The sequence below is a fragment of the Pristiophorus japonicus genome, chromosome 3 (assembly GCF_044704955.1).
Source record: "Pristiophorus japonicus isolate sPriJap1 chromosome 3, sPriJap1.hap1, whole genome shotgun sequence".
Taxonomy (NCBI): domain Eukaryota; kingdom Metazoa; phylum Chordata; class Chondrichthyes; family Pristiophoridae; genus Pristiophorus; species Pristiophorus japonicus.
In genome coordinates, this window is record NC_091979.1 from 187,191,098 (window position 1) to 187,213,841 (window position 22,744).

At 44.0% G+C, this 22,744-nt stretch overlaps 1 protein-coding gene across 1 annotated transcript in view; it reads left to right on the forward strand.

Moving 5' to 3' along the window:
- agap1 (ArfGAP with GTPase domain, ankyrin repeat and PH domain 1) overlaps positions 1–22,744 on the forward strand; it is a 1,020,940-nt gene that overhangs the window by 270,376 nt on the left and 727,820 nt on the right. The gene's annotated exons all lie outside the window — the stretch shown is intronic.

The following is a 22,744-nucleotide window of genomic DNA, read 5'->3' on the forward strand; positions in this document are numbered from 1 at the left end:
AAGGGGGCATAACCTTAAAATTAGAGCTAGACCATTCAAAGGTGATGTTGGGAAGCTTGTCTTCCCCACTCTCTTCCCCAAAAAGCTGTTGAGGCTGGGGTTCAATTGAAATTTCAAAACTGGGATTGATAGATTTTTGTTAGGTAAGGGTATAAAAGGATATGGAGCCATGGCGGGACAGGCTTGAGGGCCTACTCCTGTTCCTAGTTCACAGATCCCGTGATTTTATTGAGATTTCTTTTTGTTTGCTCCCCCATCTCTTCTGAAGACATTGACTTTATACAGTTCCATATTATCAGCTGTCCTGTGTACCTATGTAAGTGGTTAGCCTCCATGTGTGAATCTAGGCAGCTTGTATTGGCAGATTATTCGACAACGATTAATAACATCGCATTAATAAGCATTATAACCCAAACCTATTCTCACCCAACGTGCACTTTCCAGAAAGAGTGGTTGGATAGTATTCAGGATTGGAAGTTCTGCCTCGCTGTGTTTTTTCTCCCTCCCTAACCCAGCGGCAACGAGAGCTGCTGTTTCTCTCCTAGTGCTGCCCTGGCTCTGATCACAAGATGAGGAAGACCATTTCTCCTACCATAGCTCCTCTATCCACAAAGACTTTAGAATCTCCATCATGATATCCAACTATAGAAAAACAGACTTGCATTTATATAGCAGCTTTCACAGTCTCAGGATGTCCCAAAGTGCTTTACAGCCAATGAAGTACTTTTGGAAGAGTAGTTACTGCTGTAATGTAGGAACCACGGCAGCCAAATTGCACACTACAAGGTCCCACAAACAGCAATGTGAGACTGACCAGATAATCTGTTTTATGATGTTGATTGATAAATATTGGCCAGGACACCGGGGAGAACTCCACGTTCTTCTTCAAAATAGTGCCATGGGATCTTTTACGTCCACCTGAGAGGGCAGGCGAGGCCTCGGTTTATCGTCTCTTCTGAAAAAATATTTCTTAAATGCTTCCAAAGCTTTTGCCTCCACTACCGTCTCTGGGTCTACTCCATGTGTTGATCTCCCAGCTTGATGCTGACCAGGAATCAAACCTGGCACTGTCTTGGGCTGTGTGGCTCGGTTATAAAAGGCCCAGCGGCAGCGAGGAGCAGCGGCAGTTGGGTCGGAGTGGCGAGGTCTATAAATGGCCCAGTGGAAGTCAGGGAGGAACGGGGAGGCTATAAAAGGCCTAGCAGCAGCGAGGAGTAGCATCAGTCTGGGAGGAGCCAGCTGCTGCAGCAGGGTCAAAAGTAAAAAAAAAAAGGAGTAAAAAGAAATCTTAAGTGTGATGTCACAGCCAAGAGGGTAAATGATTGGTGAGTAGTTTTTCTTTTTTCTTTATCTTTTTTCTTTTTCTTATCAGTAAGAAACCTTTGGCATTGTTGCCAAATTAAGTTAATTTAAGGGTTAAGTCATGACAGTAAAGCCCACACCCTAACTACTATGAGTGCAGGAAGTGTATCCAACTGCAGCTCCTGACAGACCGCATGACGGTACTGGAGTTGCGCATGAATTGACTCTGGAGTATCCGCGATGCTGAGGATGTCGTGAATAGCATGTTTAGTGAGTTGGTCACACCGCAGGTAAAGGTTACAAAGGCAGATAGGGGATAGGTGACCATCAGGCAGAGCAAGAGTAGGAAGGTAGTGCAGGAGTTCCCTGCGGTTATCTCCCTCAAATCGATACACCGCTTTGGATACTGTTGGGGTGGATGGCTCATCAGGGGAAGGCAGCAGCAGCCAAGTTCATGACACCATGGGTGGCTCTGCTGCATAGGAGGGCAGGAAAAAGAGAGTGGGAGAGCTATAGTGGTAGGGGATTCTATTGTAAGGGGAACAGATAGGCGTTTCTGCGGCCGCAATCGAGACTCCAGGATGGAATGATGCCTCCCTGGTGCAAGGGTCAAGAATATCTCAGAGCAGCTGCAGGGTATTCTGGAAGGGGAGGGTGAACAATCATGCTGCATATAGGTACCAATGATATAGGTAAAAAATGGGATGAGGTCCTACAGGCTGAATTTAGGGAGCTAGGAATTAAATTAAAAAGTAGGACCTCAAAGGTAGTAATCTCAGGTTTGCTACCAGTGCCACATGCTAGTCAGAGTAGAAATAGCAGTATAGTTCAATTGAATATGTGGTTTGAGGAATGGTGCAAGAGAGAGGGATTCAAATTCCTGGGACATTGGAACCTGTTCTGGGGGACGTAGGGACCAGTACAAACCGGACGGTCTGCACCTGTGTAGGACCGGAACCGATGTCCGAGGGGAGAGTGTTTGCGAGTGCTTTTGGGGGTGGTTTAATCTAATATGGCAGTGGGATGGGAATCTATTCAGGGAGACAGAGGGAAGTAAAATGGGGGCAGAAGCAAAAGGTAGAAAGGAGATAAGTAAAAGTGGAGGACAGAGAAATCAAAGGCAAAAATCAAAAAGGGCCACATTATAACATAATTCTAAAAGGACAAAGAGTGTTAAAAAAACAAGCTCAATGTGTCTCAATGCGAGGAGCATTCGTAATAAGGTGGATGGATTAACAGCGTAGACCACTGTTAATGGATATGATGTGATTGGGATTACGGAGACATGGCTCCAGGGTGACCAAAGCTGCAAACTCAACATCCGGGGGTATTCAATATTCAGGAAGGATAGACAGAAAGGAAAAGGAGGTGGGATAACGTTGCTGGTTAAAGAGGAGATTAACGCAATAGTAAGGAAGGACATTAGCTTGGATGATGTGGAATCTGTATGGGTAGAGCTGCGGAATACCAAAGGGCAGAAAACGCTAGTGGGAGTTGTGTACAGACCACCAAACAGCAGTAGTGAGGTTGGGGATGGCATCAAACAGGAAATTAGGGATGTGTGCCATAAAGGTACAGCAGTTATCATAGGTGACGTTAATCTACATATAGATTGGGCTAACCAAACTGGTAGCAATACGGTGAAGGAGGATTTCCTGGAATATATAAGGGATGGTTTTCTAGACCTATATGTCGAGGAACCAACTAGAGCGCTGGCCATCCTAGACTGGGTGTTGTGTAATGAGAGAGGATTAATTAGCAATCTTGTTTTGCGAGGCCCCTTGTGGAAGAGTGACCTATGGTAGAATTCTTAATTAAGATGGAGAGTGACACAGTTAATTCAGAGACTAGAGTCCTGAACTTAAAGAAAGGTAACTTTGATGGTACGAGATGTGAATTGGCTAGGATAGACTGGCGAATGATACTTAAAGTTGACGGTGGATAGGCAAAGGCAGACATTTATAGATCACATGGATGAACTTCAACAATTGTACATCCCTGTCTGGCATAAAAGTAAAATGGGGAAGGTGGCTCAACCGTGGCTAACAAGGAAAATTAGGAATAGTGTTAAATCCAAGGAAGAGGCATATAAATTGGCCAGAAAAAGCAGAAAACCTGAGCACTGGGAGAAATTTAGAATTCAGCAGAGGAGGACAAAGGGTTTAATTGAGAGGGGGGAAATAGAGTATGAGAGGAAGCTTGCAGAGAGCATAAAAACTGACTGCAAAAGCTTCTATAGATATGTGAAGAGAAAAAGATTAGTGAATACAAATGTAGGTCCCTTGCAGTCAGAATCAGGTGAATTTATAATGGGAGCAAAGAAATGGCAGACCAATTGAACAAATACTTTGGTTCTGTCTTCATGATGGAAGACACAAATAACCTTCCGGAAATACTAGAGGACCAAGGGTCTAGCGAGAAGGAGGAATTGAAGGAAATCCTCAATAGTCAGGAAATTGTGTTAGGGAAATTGATGGGATTGAAGGCCGATAAATCCCCAGGGCCTGATAGTCTGCATCCCAGAGTACTTAAGGAAGTGGCCCTAGAAATAGTGGGTGCATTGGTGGTCATTTTCCAACATTCTATAGATTCTGGATCAGTTCCTCTGGATTGGAGGGTAGCTAATGTAATCCTACGTTTTTAAAAAGGATGGAGAGAGAAAACAGGGAATTATAGACCGAGTTAGCCTGACATTGGTAGTGGGAAAAATGTTGGAAGCAATTATTAAAGATGCAATAGCAACGTATTTGGAAAGCAGTGACAGGATCGGTCCAAGTCAGCATGGATTTATGAAAGGGAAATCATGCTTGACAAATCTTCTAGAATTTTTTGAGGATGTAATTAGTAGAGTGGACAAGGGAGAACTAGTGGATATAGTGTATTTGGACTTTCAAAAGGCTTTTGACAAGGTCCCACACAAGAGATTAGTGTGCAAAATTAAAACACATGGTATTGGGGGTAATGTATTGATGTGCATAGAGAACTGGTTGGCAGACAGAAAACAAAGAGTCAGGATAAACAGGTCCTTTTCAGAATGGCAGGCAGTGACTAGTGGGGTACCGCAAGGTTCATTGCTGGGACCTCAGCTATTTGCAATATACATTAATGATTTAGACGAAGGAATTGAATGAAATATCTCCAAGTTTGCAGATGACACTAAGCTGGGTGGCAGTGTGAGCTGTGAGGGGGATGCTAAGAGGCTGCAGGGTGACTTGGACAGGTTAGATGAGTGGACAAATGCATGGCAGATGCAATATAATGTAGATAAATGTGAGATTATCCACTTTGGTGGCAAAAACAGGAAGGCAGAATACCAGATTAGGAAAAGGGGAGGTGCAATGAGACCTGGGTGTCATGGTACATCAGTCATTGAAAGTTGGCATGAAGGTACAGCAGGCGGTGAAGGCGGCAAATGGCATGTTGGCCTTCATAGCTAGAGGATTTGAGTATAGGAGCAAGGAGGTCTTACTGCAGTTGTACAGGGCCTTGGTGAGGCCACACCTTGAATATTGTGTACAGTTTTGATCTCCTAATCTGAGGAAGGGCATTCTTGCTATTGAGTGAGTGCAGTGAAGGTTCACCAGACTGATTCCCAGGATGGCAGGACTGACATATGAAGAAAGACTGGATCAACTAGGATTTCAGAAGAATGAGAGGGGATCTCATAGAAACATATAAATTCTGACGGGATTGGACAGGTTCGAGGCAGGAAGAATGTTCCCAATGTTGGGGAAGTCCAGAGCCAGTGGTCACAGTCGAAGGATAAGGGGTAAGCCATTTAGGGCCGAGATGAGGTGAAACTTCTTCACTCGAGAATTGTGAACCTGTGGAATTCTCTACGACAGAAAGTTTTTGAGGCCAGTTCGTTCGATACATTCAAAAGGGAGTTAGATGTGGCCCTTACGGCTAAAGGGATTAAGGGATATGGAGAGAAAGCAGGAATAGGGTACTGAAGTTGTATGATCAGCCCTGATCATATTGAATGGTGGTGCAGGCTCGAAGGGCCGAATGGCCTATTCCTGCAACTATTTTCTGTGTTTCTATGTAAACCTTAACCACTGAGCCATAACGGGAGGTCAGCTGTCATCCTTGTAAGTGTTTGTTACAGCTTATTTGTAGCATAAGTTTCTAGAAAGCAGCTTCCAAACACCAAAATGATTTTTGTGTTTTTAAAAAAAAAAAGGCACCCCATGTCAGTTTTTCCCTGTTGCTGCTGAGCCACAGTAGTTTTTAAAGTTTAGTCCAGTGGGCCTGAATAGTTGCACCTTCCCCAGTGTCTGGGAAAAGTATATGCTGGTAGACACTCTCGTTGGCCTGACGGGCAGGTTGAGCTATTTATTGCGCTGGCGGTTTGAAAACCTGATGTGATAAATCCACAGAAGCACTCACTGCACATAAGTCTTTGTTCTGGAAGATCTGCCATTTTAGTCAGTGGAAGCTTGTGGAACTTCCTGCTTCTTGGCAGGTGACCTATCTTTTATTAAACCCTCTAGTTGTAGTCACACAATACGTCCACAGTGTGGAGCTACAGACATTACACTTCTCCCTCCTTAATGAAGAAGTTATTGTAACAACAATCATCATACATAACTTGCATGGTTATACATAACAAAGGATATGGACTTATTTTGCCATATATACAAATTAAGCTTAACCACTTGTTTTCTGTTTCGAAGAGGATACCTTCGCTCTAGGAACAGAACCTTCCAAACATGGTGTTGAATTCAAACTCATTCGAGGCTGATCCTGAGGAAAGTTTTCCTCCAAGGGATGCCCTTGATTTTCATTTGAACTCACTCTAACTGCAGACTCTTTGTTTTCCTGACTCAGACTCAGACTTAAATTCTGATTTTCTCTTGGATTTGTTTCCCGTACATTGGATGTAGGATATGCTACTGTTGTATCAAAACTATCTGATGAGTCAGAAATAATGGAATCATTCCCCCCCCTTCAATTCCTTCCATGTCTGTAGGTAAACTATGATCAATGTGAACCAATCTAACCTGTCCATTATCAAACATTTTGACCAAATATGTGCGAGGACCACATATCTTCACCACTCTTCCCCATTTATGGGTGATGGTTCTTCACTCTCACCTTCTGATTTAATTTCACTACTATTAGAGGCAAGTTCTGAAATTGATCCTTGTATTTCACCGATACGGTGATACGACCTACCACAGGAATGTTCTCTCCTGAGTAGCCCCGCAGCTCCATCGTGGATTTCTCCAATGGGAAATCACGCAACTTGTCGCCAGGCACCGATAGCATGACTTCAATGCTTTGTTACAATTTCCAGTTTCTGAGACTTTGGGCCCCCACCGCCTTTTACTTTGAACCTGCAGGTGATTCACCTCGGTTGTCTGATGACTGGAATTATTATGAAATTCTCGGGAATATTGGTCGGCCATACCCATCGACCTAGCTGTCTGACAAGCTATATCAAAAGTCAAGTCAGGCGTTGTCAATAACTTTCTTCTGATCGCATCATTTTTCATCTCAAAAACAAAACGGTCCCACAATGCTCGGTTTTGAAAAGTTCCGAAATTACAGTGAATAGATAGTTTTTTTAATGCTACAATGTACTCACTGATATTTTCATCAGCTTTTTGATTTCATATACCGAAACGATAACTTTCAGCAATTTCTAAGGGTAATGTTGTTCCAGCTTAGTTAAAATCTCCTTAAGCGTTGTGTCCTTTGGCTCGGCAGGCACAAGCAGATTTATCAGTGTTTCATACAGCTCTGGGCCAGCTTCAGATAAGAAAATCGCTTTTTTTCGTTCTAACACTGTTCGGTTCTGGTCAGCATTGTCTGGAACTTCGATTATGTTGTTTGCAGTGAAATACATTTCTAGCCGATCCACATAGGCTTTGAACCTTTCCCGGTCGCGTTTAAATTCACCTAAATGCTCCATTACTTCTATGGGGGCAGCCATTTTGACTCTGCAGTTCAACCAGTGTGCTTGTAATTTACCTCGAATTTGTAGCTGTATACAAAACAGAGAAGCTTCCAAACTATCTCTGTCGGCTGGCTGAATCCTTCAACAAAAATTTCAGCTTTGTTTTATCCAATTATCCCCTACATCGTCGCCATTGTGATTAATCCACAGAAGTGCACACAAGTCTTTAAAATGGCAGATCTTCCAGAACAGTCTGGAAGCTTGTAGAACTTCCTGCTTCTTGTCAGGTGTCCTATCTTTTATTAAACCCTCTAGTTGCAGTAACACAGTATGTCCACAGTGTGGAGCTACAGACATTACACCTGGCCATGTCCAGCAAGTCGAGTTGTGGGGGATCAGTGGTTCTGGAAGACCATAGTGCACAACCTCCTTTAGTTAGACCATCATTTAGTTCATTGTTCTGCTGCCACTGGGCTTGAGACCTGCTCAGAAACCATCATCATGTTAGCTGGTTGTTTTGGATTTCCATATTGCCTTTGGCACCCAACCACATAGTTATCTATTCATGCTTGATATTATTGCTGCTTTGTGATTAATAAAGGCATTGTGTGGAATTGCTTTGGATTATGGGCAATATTACAAAGAGCCATTTGTTAATGATAGCTGTGAAATAAAAGGGACTCCAACCACTGTTTGTTTCATGAAGTAATAAATACAACTGCTACAAATGTGACTCAGAATCTGGGAGAGAACATTGGTGGGGATTGAGAGAAAGGGAAAAATAAAAGAACAAGTGGTACAGCAATCAAAAAGTAATATAAAGACAAATGGGGAAGAAAATCTAATGTTATCCATTATTTATCAATTTCTGTCACAGTTTATGTGGAAACTTCTCTTATTGCTTGTAAGGTAAATATTTTTTTGGTGTGAGGACCAAATGTAATATCTGTAAATATAATCTCCCTTTGTGAGTCATTCAAAACCTATATTGTAGTAAAGAGGCTTTGTGAACCATCATCGCTCCTCAGGGAGTCATTGTCGCGGAGCGTTTGATTGGACTTTGCATTGTATTTTCTGATGATGGTTTGAGAATTCGAACATTCATCCTTTTCACCAGCATGGTTGTACCTTCATGTGTTTGGAAAATTGCATTTGTGGCCCATGATAGAAACACAGGACTGGCTGCATGGCTAAAAGTTGCTGGAAATAATTAAAGAAGATAAAGACTTCAAGCAGATACTGTGTGTGCAAGCTTGCAGCGCTTCGATCTGATTAATGAAGGGTAATAGCTACAATTACATAGAGAATAGCAAACACCTCTCAGTGAATTAAAAGACAGTAATTCAATCAAGTGGTCCAGATGCCAGTGTAAGTTGTAAGATCAAAGGTTGAGTGGTTTCTGATCATGATTTAGAAACAGAGAAAATAGGTGCAGGAGTAGGCCATTCGGCCCTTCAAGCCTGCACCACCATTCAATAAGATCATGGCTGAAGTTGGATTATTGCCTTTAATTCACTGAGGGCTGTCATCCATTGTGGGTGTGTTTACATACACATCCATATCATCCATCACGAATCAAATCTTCCTTAAAAATTATTTTCAAACCATTGCAATGTTTTAAAGATGGAAAGTAGAACCCCATGACATGGATACACCACATCGTTGAATTTATGATTTGGGATGTGAAAGTTATTGGATTTATGTTGTATGACCAGCAAGTATATTAGATTTAATGATACAGGGCTTGCAGTATTATCGATATATTTTTTAATGATTGGATGAAAATTGACCACCTTCCACCACATTGTGCATTTAAGGGCATATTGAACTTATATAGTGCTTTTACATTCAAGTCTCTGCTACAAGCTTTACATGTTCTGCATAGAGACATACCTGTGCACAATTCTGTCAATGTTCACATTCTCAGAATATTGGGGCTTTCCACTCTGGAGCTCTGGATGATGACATTTCTTGTTTCATTGGAGCCTTTGCTTGAAGCTCACATTGGCAAAATTGATGGCTGGAGACATGCTGTCGATGTACTGTGCACTGTTGGTCATTATTTGCAGACTAGTCTTCCAAATTGGTCTCCTTTCAGTGCAAAGGAAAACTTGCAGTTCAGCAATGTTAAGAGGGTACTTCTGATTACAGCCCCCCTGTAAAGAAGCTATGAAGAAAGACATTTACATTGCACCTTTCGCGACCTCAGGATGTACCAAAGCAATTTATAGCCAATGAAATATTTTTTTGAAGTGTCGTCACTGTTGTAATATGATTAAATTTATCTTTGACATTTCAAACAAGCCTGTAACTAAACACAATATTTAGAACTGCAAAATATAAAAGTTCATGGGGTTGGGGGTAATATATTATCATAGATAGAAGATTGGCTAACTAACAGAAAACAGAGCGTCGGGATAAATGGTTCATTCTCTGGTTGGCAATCAGTAACGAGTGGGGTGCCACAGGGATCAGTGCTGGGACCCCAACTATTTACAATCTATATTAACGACTTGGAAGAAGGGACCGAGTGTAATGTAGCCAAGTTTGCTGATGATACAAAGATGGGAGGAAAAGCAGGGTGTGAGGAGGAAATAAACAATCTTCAAAAGGACATAGACAGGCTAAGTGAGGAGGCAAAAATTTGGCAGATGAAGTATAGTGTTGGAAAGTGTGTGGTCATGCACTTTGGCAGAAAAAAATCAAAGAGCAAGTTATTATTTAAATGGAGAAAGATTGCAAAGTTCTGCAGTACAGCGGGACCTGGGGGTACTTGTGCATAAAACACAAAAGGATAGTATGCAGGTACAGCAAGTGATCAGGAAGGCCAATGGAATCTTGGCTTTTATTGCAAAGGGGATGGAGTATAAAGTCTTGCTACAGTTATACAGGGTATTGGTGAGGCCACACCTGGAATACTGCATGCAGTTTTGGTTTCCATATTTACGAAGGGATGTGCTTGCTTGCGAGGCAGTTCAGGGAAGGTTCACTAGGTTGATTTCGGGGATGAAGGGGTTGACTTATGAGGAAAGGTTGAGTAGGTTGGGCCTCTACTCATTGGAATTCAGAAGAATGAGAGGTGATCTTATCAAAACGTATAAAATTATGAGTGGGCTTGACCAGGTGGATGCAGAGAGTATGTTTCCACTGGTGGGGGAGACTAGAACTAGAGGGCATGATCTTAGAATAGGAGCTGCCCATTTAGAACTGAGATGAGGAGAAATTTCTTCTCTGAGGGTTGTGAATCTGTGGAATTCGCTGCCTCAGAGAGCTGTGGAAGTTGGGACATTAAATAAATTTAAGACAGAAATAGACAGTTTCTTAAATGATAAGGGGTTATGGGGAACGGGCAGGGAAGTGGAGCTGAGTCCATGATCAGATCAGCCATGATCTTATTGAATGGCGGAGCAGGCTCGAGGGGCCATATGGTCGACTCCTGCTCCTATTTCTTATGTTCTTATGTAATAACTTCCTGAAGTGCAAGGCATTATCTAATTGAATAGCTAGATGATGTCCTAAACTATGAGAGCAGAAAGCTTGATATTTATATGCATCATCCGAATCTCCATGTTAAGTTCACTGAGAGGTATCGATCATGTGTAGTATTTCCATGATAGTGAACATTCTTTCCACTTTATCTAACTGATGCACTTATGTTATATTTCTATGTTGGTTTGAGCTGCTACATAATGTAACATTTGATGCTAAATTTATGACATGCGACCTATCATCATGTTACATTTTGTGGTGAATTGCAGGAAAATTCGCTGCCTTTTCGAGTTTCCCTGACCCTGGTCGAGATCAGTTAACTCCACAGCTACTGGAATTATTCTTGGGATCTTCTGTTCTATGTGACTGTTAGCTGTTGCCTTTACCACCTGAGCTATTGGTGGAGTTAAAGCAATCTAAGACCACATGAAACCAAGATTTTACTGGGAATTGCAGGAAAAGCATACTTTTGAATTTTTATTCATCACTGTATGCCCCCCCCCCCCATGAAGAGATGGTATGATGATGTTATATACAGATCCATGACTTTCCATACAAACAAAACTATGAATATCTACCATTTTAGGCAGTCACTTACATAATTTTGTAAATGTTGTGGCTGGATTGTGAGCCAATATGCAGAGATTTTTCTGTTCCTCTCCAAGGCAACTAGATAGAGTAAATAATTTGGAGTCTTTTATAAGCATTTGTGTCTCGTCTCACTCTTTGCTCAAGACTGCCAGTCTCTTTCAACTGGCCTCACTAGGACTTTGCACGTCAGGTTGTTTTTGTGATTGTGTGTAGAGGTTAAATGAACAAGAAATAAAGTGATATTGCCACCTTCATTATAATTTTTGTCAGTCTCCGAATGCTATCCTCCATCTACCCCTTGGTTGGTCTTACTGAAGGAAAACACGTGCTCTTTTGATTTGGGTATAGTCCGTGTCTTGCAGCAATCTAATCTTAATGCTGCTGCCTCCTTCAAAGGGTCTGAGGTGTGATGCCTGAACAAGGACTTGAGTGCAGCAGGGATTGGGAGTAGATCACTATTATGTCTTTAATACTCTTATCAATGACTCCACGAGGTCCAGTATTGTACTTGAGCTGTTGTGACCTTAGTCCCATTTATTGTAACTCCAGAGTGAGGCACAAACATGGTGGGCAGCCTTTTATACTGGGCCCTGCACACCTACGCAGATGACCCTCAGGTCTCCCACCGCAGTGCCCTCTGGTGGCACACCTTATGTGATTATATACAGTTTATATACATGGTCTACATACATGACATCACTTCCCCCTAAGTCTTTAATGCAGATTGACTTGTTCATTGATGGTAACCTGGGCTTTGCTCTTCCTGGTGGACCATTGCAGGGTCGCTTCAAGCTTGGGTGGGTTGGTAGTGAAATTTGTTGCCCATGGTTTCTGGTTGTGAGTCCATGACTACTCCATTCTCCATTAGATCATGCTAATGGCTCGTTACATGCAAGTTGTATTCAAGTTCATCACATGGGTTTTACATTTACACCTTGGTACATTTGTTGGATGGGTTACAGTTGCATTTCTTTTTGTGTGGTATATTTACATGGTCAGTACAGGTACACAAGGACAGTCTAGTTCCAGCACGGCCGGATGAGATCGAGGTCGTCTGGTGGCGGTGCAGCGCCCCATGTTAGTGAGTCTGTGGGCGAGGTGAGCTCATTTTGCTCAAGTTGCCAGAGCTCAGGGCTCTTGCCGTTACTTCTAGTGTTGGGCAGGCCCAAAGACAGCTGATGTATCTGTGACCTCCCTGTCCTTTTTGTTGGCACAGTGTCGCTGCTGCTCCCTGGGAAGCGGTCTGAGTGAGTGAGCGTTTCGTCTAAGCGACGGTGGGGCTGCCTCGTCTTGTCTAGCAGTTCGTAGGGGACTGCTGACTCGCTTTCCTTGAGGGCACCATTGTGAGCACTCTCTAGTTTGGGATCCTGGTCCCATTCGGAGGAGCCGTTGCGGGTGACCCTTCGCTCTTGGGTATTGCCGTGGTGGTGAGTGGGTTTGTGGGCTGCGTCTTTTCCACCCGGGTGGTGGGCGACGGTAGCCGACTGCGAGCATCGGCGCAGTTTACTGTTTCTGGCCCATGGCGGTTCATGCCATCGGGTACCTGCAATGTTAAACCGATCTGAGGCAGAGTATCGCTACCGGTGCCTCTGCTCTCCGGGGATCGTTTACTCTGCGATTTGTCTACTTCTCTCAGCTGTGGGGACACTTTATGATACATCATTCTGGTCCCAGGGACACAGGCTACAGCATTGGGTAGCCTGCTGGACCTATATATGACCGTTACGTGTTTGCCCGTTATATTAGCTGATTGTAATTTGCACCTGACATCGCTCAACAACATTTTGCTCGTTACAGCTGGACTTTTACATTGGTTACCAATTTCAAGCAGTTCATTTAAAATGGCGGGTTGTTGGCCTCCTTTAAAATGGCCTTATGAATTTTACTCCAATCGTCTTCCTTGCGTGGAACCACATGTCATTGCTCCATTAGCGCTGCACCTCGTGGTTTGGACGCCATCTTTTCCCTGTCCATGATGTCGATTGCTGCGATCTTCTTTCCCAGGGATTCTGCCATTGAAGCTGGGAAGGTGCCCTCGGATCCTATCTTCCTCCCCAGGAGTCCTGTCACTGAAACCGGGAAGGTGCGTTCGAGTCATCTCGGCCGGATCATCGCCTCGCAGTCATGATGAGCGGTCTGTGTCTCTGGAGCTGCGCGGATCTGCTTTCCGGTGCCTGGTCCAACCGAAGGTGGGGGCTTGCTCTGCCTCTGAGCACGGGGGACGTCGATCGCTGGAGGGATGAAGTCTTCCCAGTTCCAATGAATCTTCCCCCTCCATCCATCTTCCAAGTAGCGTTGGTCCATCACCTGAAACAATCCACAATGGTAAATTGTGCACCACGCGATAATGGGATACACTTACATCCGCACTACCAACAACTGATATCAGTTCCTTGGTGTAGGTGCGCAGCTTTGCCTGAACCGGGACCAGCTTGGGTCGTTCAGCTTGATCGTTCCATAGCCTCTCAAAGGCTTCCTGGCTCATTACTGACTGACTCGCCCCCGTGTCCACTTCCATGAAGACTGGAATGCCATTTATCTCGACTTCCATTATCACTGGAGGGCAATCTGTGGTGCAGATATATACTCCAGACATTTCATCCTGGGACTGAGCTACCTCTCTAGCCATCTCCTCGTAATCCACGCTGGATTCACAGCCATCTGCTGACTCCTCTTCCACGTGGTGAGTCATAGCTCTTTTGCACACTCGCTGGAGATGCCCCTTTGTGCTGCAGCCTTTGCACACATCGTCTCTGAACCGACACTGATGAGCCCTGTGATTACCTCCGCAATGCCAGCATGGTGCTACTCGACTTAAGTTTGCCCCCCTCAGCGGACTCTGAGTTAAAGGATTCGGGGGTCTGTACGCTCTGCCCTGGGCAGATTCACGTTCAACAGTTCTGCCTGTGAAAGGCGCCATTCTACTTACAGTACTTGCCGGGTTTGAGTCCTGAGAGTGAGTCATCATCTGCTTGGAGCTGCAGCTTAAGGTCATGAACGCCTGGTTGATGCTGATGGCCTTCTGCAGAGTGACGATGGTTTCGGCAGACAATAGCCTGTGAAGAAGGGCCTCATGACCGATGCCAATTACAAAGACATCCCACAATGCATCGACGAGGGATGTGCCGAATTCACATGGTCCTGCCAGTCTCCTGAGGTCGGCAGCGTACTTCGCGATTTCCCGGCCCTCGGGGTGGCGGTGTGTATAAAATCGATGCTTGGCCGTGAGGATGCTCTCATTCGGTTTGAGTTGGTCACGAATTAACACTTTCAGCTCCTCGTATGACTTGGTCGTTGTTTTCTCTGGTGCAAGCAAATCCCTGATGAAGCCGTAGACCGATGGTGCACAACTGGTCAACAGGATAGCTCTGTGCTTATCTGCCAGCGTGGCCGGATCATCGCCTACCAGCTCATTTGCTACGAAATATTAGTCGAGCCGCTCCGTAAAGGCTTCCCAATCTTCACAGTCTGAGAACTTTTGCACCAACCGTAGTCATTTTTGCGTGAAAGTTCGTAATCTCGTTGTCAGTTGTTATGTCTTTAATGCTCTTATGAATGACTCCACGAGGTCTAGTATTGTACTTGAGCTGTTGTGACCTTAGTCCCATTTATTGTAACTCCAGAGTGAGGCACAAGCATGGTGGGCAGCCTTTTATACTGGGCCCTGCACACCTATGCAGGTAACCCTCAGGTCTCCCACCACAGTGCCCTCTGGTGGCACACCTTATGTGACATGGTCTACATACATGACAGTCACCGCCAGGAATATCCTCAGATTCTCCTGCTCAGTTGCTGTAACTTCAACGGAAGAATGGTGAAAACTCTGGTTAGACCCGCAAATGGAGTTTCTGCCACTATTTTGCCGATTTGTGAGAACTGCCAAGGAAATTCATATCTACTGTGATGCTGAACCTGCATAAGGACAGGTCTTGTGATTATCCCTTTCTTCCTTATCGCTACATTTTGGATGATGGTTCATTTGAAGTTAGTTAAAATTGAATAATTGAATCACGCAGCAAAGTAGGAGGCCATTCAGCTCATCTTGCCTGTATCGGTTCTATGAAAGAGCACTCCAATTACTCCCACTCGCTTGCTGTTTCCCCATAGCTCTTCACATTTCTCCTTTTCAAATATTTATCCAATTCCCTTTTGAAAGTTACAATTGAATCTCCTGTTTACAGTGCATTTCAGATCATAACTCATTGTGGAAATATATTTCTCCTCATCTCCCCTCTGGTTCTTCTTAAAGCATTCCAAGAATGAGAGTGAGCAATTTGGAAGTAAATATTAATAATCCATTTTATTTCCATTCTTAATTCCCAGCATGATTTTTTTAAGTGGATTTATATACTACAACAACAAAACATGTATTTACATAGCACCTTTAACGTAGTAAAACATCCCAAGGTGTTTCACAGGAGTGTTCTCAAATAACATTTGACGCCGAGCCACATGAGACATTAGGGCAGATGACCAAAAGCCTGGTCGGGATGGGACAGGTTAGATGCGGGAAGAATGTTCCCGATGTTGGGGAAGTCCAGAACCAGGGGACGCAGTCTTAGGATAAGGGGTAGACCATTTAGGACTGAGATGAGGAGAAACTTCTTCACTCAGAGAGTTGTTAACCTGTGGAATTCCCTGCCGCAGAGAGTTGTTGATGCCAGTTCATTGGATATATTCAAAAGGGAGTTAGATATGGCCCTTACGGCTAAAGGGATCAAGGGGTATGAAGAGAAAGCAGGAAAGGGGTACTGAGGTGAATGATCAGCCATGATCTTATTGAATGGTGGTACAGGCTCGAAGGGCCGAATTACCTACTCCTGCACCTATTTTCTATGTTTCTATGTTTCAAAGAGGTAGGTTTTAAGAGCGTCTTCAAGGAGCAAACCGAAGACGAGAGGGGGAGAGGTTTAAGGAAAGAAGGCATGGCTACCAATGCTGGAGTGATTAAAATCAGGGATGCTCAAGAGGCCAGAATTGGAGGAGCGTAGATATCTTGGAGGGTTGTAGGGCTGGATGAGGTTAGAGAGCTAGGGAGGGACGAGGCTATGGAGGGATTTTAAAATGAGGATGAGAATTTTAAAATCAAGGTGTTGCTTAACCTGGAGCCAATGTAGATCAACGAGCACAGGGGTGATGGGTAAACGGGACTTGATGCGAGTTAGGACACGGGCGGCCGAGTTTTGAATGACCTCAAGCTAACAGAGGGTGAAGATGGGAGGCCGGCCTGGAGTGTGTTGGAATAGTCAAGTCTAGAGATAACACCGACATGGATGAGGATTACAGCAGAAGATGAGCTGACATATAAACCATATGGATCTGAAAAGGTACTGACTGCCATTCTGTAATATATGGAGGTCAATTAATTTTTTTACTATGAGAAGTACAGTGTCTTCGATGTACAAATATGCTTGATGTCGCTGCTTGTGAGTTGAACTGTGAATGGTAGCGTGTACAAAAAATCCCTGTCCTCTGTAATATGTACAGATATGAGGGGATCCTCTGTTTACTTTCTCCTACCTAATGGAAACACAGTTCCATTTTGGATGATGTGTAAAATAGTTCTTTATTGTTATGTCTTGAGATGCTCAGATAATGACTCCACGAGGCAATGTGTTGTACTTGAACTGAAGTGACCTTAGTCCTTCAGTGATAACTCCAGAGTGAGGATCACACCTCGTGGCCTGCCTTTTATACAAGGCCTGGCACACCTGTACAGGTAACCTATAAGTCTCCCACTGCGATGCCCTCTGGTGGCACACCTTGTAATAGTACAAGCAGTAACCATGTAGGATACATGACATTTATCATTACATTTTATCTCGCTTTAGTCAGTGAATCCAAAAAGTGCAGTGCATTCTTAATAGTGACAGTAGTTTGGCACAATCTACATTTTTTTGGAAACCTACTGATCCATACATTTTAAATGCCATCAGTTAGGTAGGTTTGATTGAATCTACATTCTTGCCGTGATTACAGGCTTGAAATTTCAATATTGGTTTGGATAAGGAACTGATTATGCAAACTTGAGAGATAAAGTGAAGACAAATGCTTTACAATTTTCTGCCACTTCATTATATATAATTCTGCAATGCTCTCTGGAAGAGAATTAATTTGATTATTTCTGTGGATTTTAGGATACAGGTCGCACTTTCTACTAAAATGGAGCAAATTTAATGTCCTTAATCAGATTTTTAATATCAGTAATTGCACTTTAGTAACTAAAATAATTGAAATTATCTGTAAATTTGACAAGTTTAATGTCCAACTGTCGTAAAATTGTGTTGAACCCAATTCTTTGAATGAATGCACAGTCACTATTCTAAGAATAGTAAAGGTTTTAAGTTTCAATTCAGACAGAAATAGATTGTGACCTGTAGTGTATGGAGAAAGAGTCAGACTGAATACTGTGAGCTCAATGTAATGTGTGACCTTAGTCTTTTATTGCAGGTCGCCAGAGTGCCGCTTCAACCTGTGAAGCCTCCTTAAATACCTGTGCTCCCAAAGGATTATGAGATCCTTTGGGACTCCGGGGAATGACCCTCTGGTGGCTGTACAGAGTAAATACAAGTCCAGACACATGACAACATTCCCCTCTAAAGTTTTGATTTGCCGGGCAGTGACAGGTGATTGCTCACTCTCAAAAGCTTCCATAACCATGGCTAGATCTGCGGGCTGCGCCATTTCCACCCCCGTGGTGGGCAATGGCAGCCGACTGAGAGCATTGGTGCAGTTTTCTGTGCCTGGCCTGTGGTGGATGGCGTAGTTGTATGTGGACAATGTGAGCGCCCATCTCTGGATGTGGGCTGAAGCATTGGTATTTATCCCTTTGCTCTTGGAAAACAGGGATATAAGTGGCTTATGGTCAGTTTCCAATTCGAATTTTAGCCCAAATAGGCATTGATGCATTTTCTTTACCCCATAGACACACACTAACGCTTCTTTTTCAATCATGCTGTAGGCTCTCTCAGCCTTAGACAGACTCCTGGATGCATAAGCAACCGGTTGAAGTTTCCCGAAATCATTACACATCACATGCTAGTACCAAACGCTTAAATGGATCATACAACACAAGCAATTTGTTTGAGCATAACAATTTTCTCGCTTTTACAAAGGCATTTTCTTGGCTTTTGCCCCAAACCCATTCGCCCCCTTTTCGTAGTAAGACATGTAGTGTATCTAGCAGGGTGCTGAGACCCGGTAGGAAGTTACCAAAGTAGTTCAAGAGTCCCAGGAACGACCGCAGCTCCATCACATTCTGTGGCCTCGGTGCGTTCTCGATTGCCTCCGTCTTTGCGTTGGTGGGCCTGATGCCGTCCGCCGCAATCCTCCTTCCCAAGAACTCCACTTCAGGCACCAGGAAAACGCACTTCGAGCATTTTAACCTGAGCCCCACGCGGTTGAGCTGACTAAGAACCTCCTCCAGGTTCTGCAGATGCTCGACTGTGTTCCGACCTGTGACCAAGATGTCGTCCTGGAAGACTACGGTGTGCGGGACCAACTTCAGTAAACTTTCCATGTTTCTCTGGAATATCGCCGCCGCTGATCGGATTCCAAACGGGCATCTGTTATAAACAAAAAGACCTTTGTGTGTGTTGATGCAGGTGAGGGCCTTTGATGATTTCTCCAGTTCCTGAGTCATGTAGGCTGAGGTCAGATCCAACTTCGTGAACGTTTTTCCTCCTGCCAGCGTTGCAACGAGGTCGTCGGCTTTTGGTAGTGGGTATTGGTCCTGCAGGGAGAAACAATTGATAGTTACTTTGTTATCGCCACAGATTCTGACGACGCCGTCTCCCTTGAGGACTGGATAATAGGACTGGCCCACTCGCTGAACTCGATCGGTGAGATGATGCCCTCTCTTTGTAGCCGGTCGAGCTCGATTTCTACCCTTTCTCTCATCATGTACTGTACTGCTCTTGCCTTGTGATGGATGGGTCGCGCTCCCGGAATTAGGTGGATCTGCACTTTTGCTCCTTGGAATTTCCCGATGCCTGGTTCGAACAGCGAAGGAAATTTGTGCACACAAAGTGTCGTCAGCGAGCGATAGAGCTCGGATGTCGTCCCAGTTCCAGCGTATCTTTCCCAGCCAGCTCCTGCCGAGCTGCGTGGGACCATCGTCCAGTACCACCCAGTGTGGTAGCTTGTGCACCGCTCCATCGTAGGAGACCTTTACGGTCGCACTGCCGATTACAGGAATCAGTTCTTTCGTGTAAGTTCTTAGTTTTGTGCGAATTGGAGTTAAGACTGGCCTTGAGGCCTTGTTGCACCACAACCTTTCGAAAGTCTTTTTGCCCATGATGGGCTGGCTCGCGCCTGTGTCCAGCTCCATTGACACCGGGAGTCCATTTAGTTCAACGTTCAACATTATCGGGGGACAATTCGTGGTGAATGTGTGCACCCCATGTGTCATGTCTTGCAATGACTATAAGTATGTAACTGTAACTCGTGCATACTGTACCTGTACCCTTGTAATGCACACCCTGACCACAGGGAGTGAGCTCCTCACTTGGGCTTCCAGGTATAAAAGGGGAGGTCCCACCCAGGATCAGTACTCTTTAGTCCTGGGAATAAAGTGAAGGTCACAGAGTGACCGTGTCTGATATATCCATGCCTCGTGTGAGTTTGTAACAAGGTGCAGAGACACAACACCATGTACCTCTGTCTCGTCTATCAGAGGTTCTGTTTCGTCGTGATGCCACATGGATCTGTCCTCCTCTGCAACGTGGTGGTTTGCAGGTATAGCAGGCCTAGCAATTCGCCTGCACACTCGTTGGAGGTGTCCCATTTTTCCACAGCCCTTGCAAATGTATCCTTTGAATCGGCATAAATTGAAACAATGATCACCCCCACAGCGCCAACAAGGTGTTAATGGCCTTGCATTCATCACCCTTGATGGTGGACTCTGAGACATCTGCGGACGTGTAGCTGCAGGTATGTGTGACCTGTCCTGTCCGTTACGATTCAAAAACATCATCACTTTGTTCACGGTACTTGTAGCAGCACTTGTGTGCGGAGAGAGTTGTTTAGTATTGTCACTGGTGGCAATGAACACCTGGGCTATTGCTATGGCCTTACTCAAGGTTGGAGTTTCTACAGTTAAAAGTTTGCGAAGTATGGTTTCGTGGCCAATGCCAAGTACGAAAAAGTCTCTGAGCACGTGCTCCAAATGTCCTTCAAATTCGCAATGTCCTGCAAGGCGTCTTAGCTCGGTGACATAACTCGCCACTTCCTGGCCTTCAGACCTTTTGCAGGTGTAGAACCGGTACCTCGCCATCAGAACGCTTTCCTTCGGGTTCAAATGCTCTCGGACCAGTGTGCACAAATCGTCGTACGATTTCTCCGTGGGTTTCGCTGGAGTGAGCAGATTCTTCATGAGGCCATACGTTGGTGCCCCACAGACGGTGAGGAGGATCGCTCTACGTTTGGCAGTATTCTCTTCCCCATCTAGCTCATTGGCCACGAAGTATTGGTCAAGTCGCTCCACAAAAGATTCCCAATCATCTCCCTCCAAGAATTTCTCCAGGATGCCCACTGTTCTCTGCATCTTTGGGTTCGCTATCTGTATCTCATTGCCAGTTGTAGTGTATGGAGAAAAAGTCAGACTGAACACTGAGCTCAAAATAAAGTGTGACCGTAGTCTTTTATTGCAGGTCTCCAGAGTGCCTTTCCAACCTGTGAAGCACTCTTAAATACCTGTGCTCCCAAGGAATTATGTGATCCCTTGGGACTCTGGGGAATGAGCCCTCTGGTGGCTGTACAGAGTATATACAAGTCCAGATACATAATATTACCATTCCTCAAAATTAATGTTCCTGGGATCACAGCAGCCATCATAATAGGTTGGCATCTGCGCTCACCTTTTTAAAAACAAAATCTTGAAATTCCTATCATTTTGGTTGAAATAATCCTCTTTATAATCTACTCTTTCCATTGCTGCTAGCAACTGCCTAAACTGGATCTTCTTGATTCAACTACAGAGTAGTAGCATTTATGATACAACACGTTAGGTGGCCTCCTCAATTATTCTTACTCGTTAAAAAGATTCAAACCTTGTTTTGGAAGGTTTGTTTTCTTGTTCCCTGTAACCATATGGCTGCACTTTATGGTAAAATGGGTTCCACAGTATTTTTCAACGCATAGCTATTTTTATAGTTAACTTGGTAGGGTTAACTTGATGATTTGATATATCGAAATAGCTTGAACTGTAGTCAAATCCTCCATTAACTGCATTGCCATAACCATTGTTTGACATCTCTTATGTTTTAAATTTTGAGTTTTTAAATTAAATTACATTGATCAGGTTGGTAGCAAAGCAGCTGAAAATATTCACTGTAAAGTAATTTTAGTGCCATTTCAAGGAAGTTGTTAAAGACCTGTATATGATCAGACTGTTAAAGGTAACCTAAAGCAGAGGGATAACTTTTTAACCTGTGTTTTAATTTTACCAGCCATTTTTATTCTCCCCTTGACCTTCAAAAGCAAAACAGTTTGCGAAGTGTGAATCAGCCCAGTGAGTTTTTTGCTTTTTAGAGCGTATACATTGCAGTTACTGACTTTCTCTCATTTATTTCATAACCTATCAGTGGTGAATAAACACAGGTAACACTTTCTAAAGGCTCCAAGATATCAGAATAACGGGATCCAATCTTTGTTATTCATCCTTGACTGGCTTCATTCCACAGATGATATTTTTATGGTCTCAGCAGGATTGGAGGCATTGTGTTCCACTAATGCTGTATTTGATCATCAATGTCTTTACTTATCCCTATTACCTTTAAATCATAGAAACATAGAAAATAGGAGCAGTAGTAGGCCGTTCGGCCCTGCACCGCCATTCAATATGATCATGGCTGATCCTCTATCTCAACACCATATTCCCGCTTTTTCACCATACCCCTTGATGCCTTTTGTTTCTAGAAATCTATCTATCTCCCTCTTAAATATATTCAGTGACTTGGCCTCCACAGCCTTCTGTGGTAGAGAATTCCACAGGTTCACCACCCTCTGAGTGAAAACATTTCTCCTCATCTCCTGAATTTCCTACCCTGTATCCTGAGTCTGTGACCCTTGTTCTCAACTTCCCAGCCCGGAGAAACATCCTCCCCGCATCCAGTCTTTCCAACCCAGTCAGAATTTTATACGTTTCAATAAGATCCCCTCTCATTCTTCTAAACTCTGGTGAATACAGGTAGGTCGACCCAATCTCGCCTCATACAGTCCTGCCATCCCAGGAATCAGTTTGGTGAACCTTTGCTGCACTCCCTCTGTGGCAAGTATATCCTTTCTTAGGTAAGGAGACCAAAACTGCACACAATACTCCAGTTGCGGTCTCACCAAGGCCTTGTATAACTGTAATAAGACATCCTTGCTCCTGTATAAAATTCTTTTATAACCAGCCCAGTAAAATCCAAATATGATGTCTATTAAGAAGGCTTTGAAAATGGCTCAATTATAGTTAGC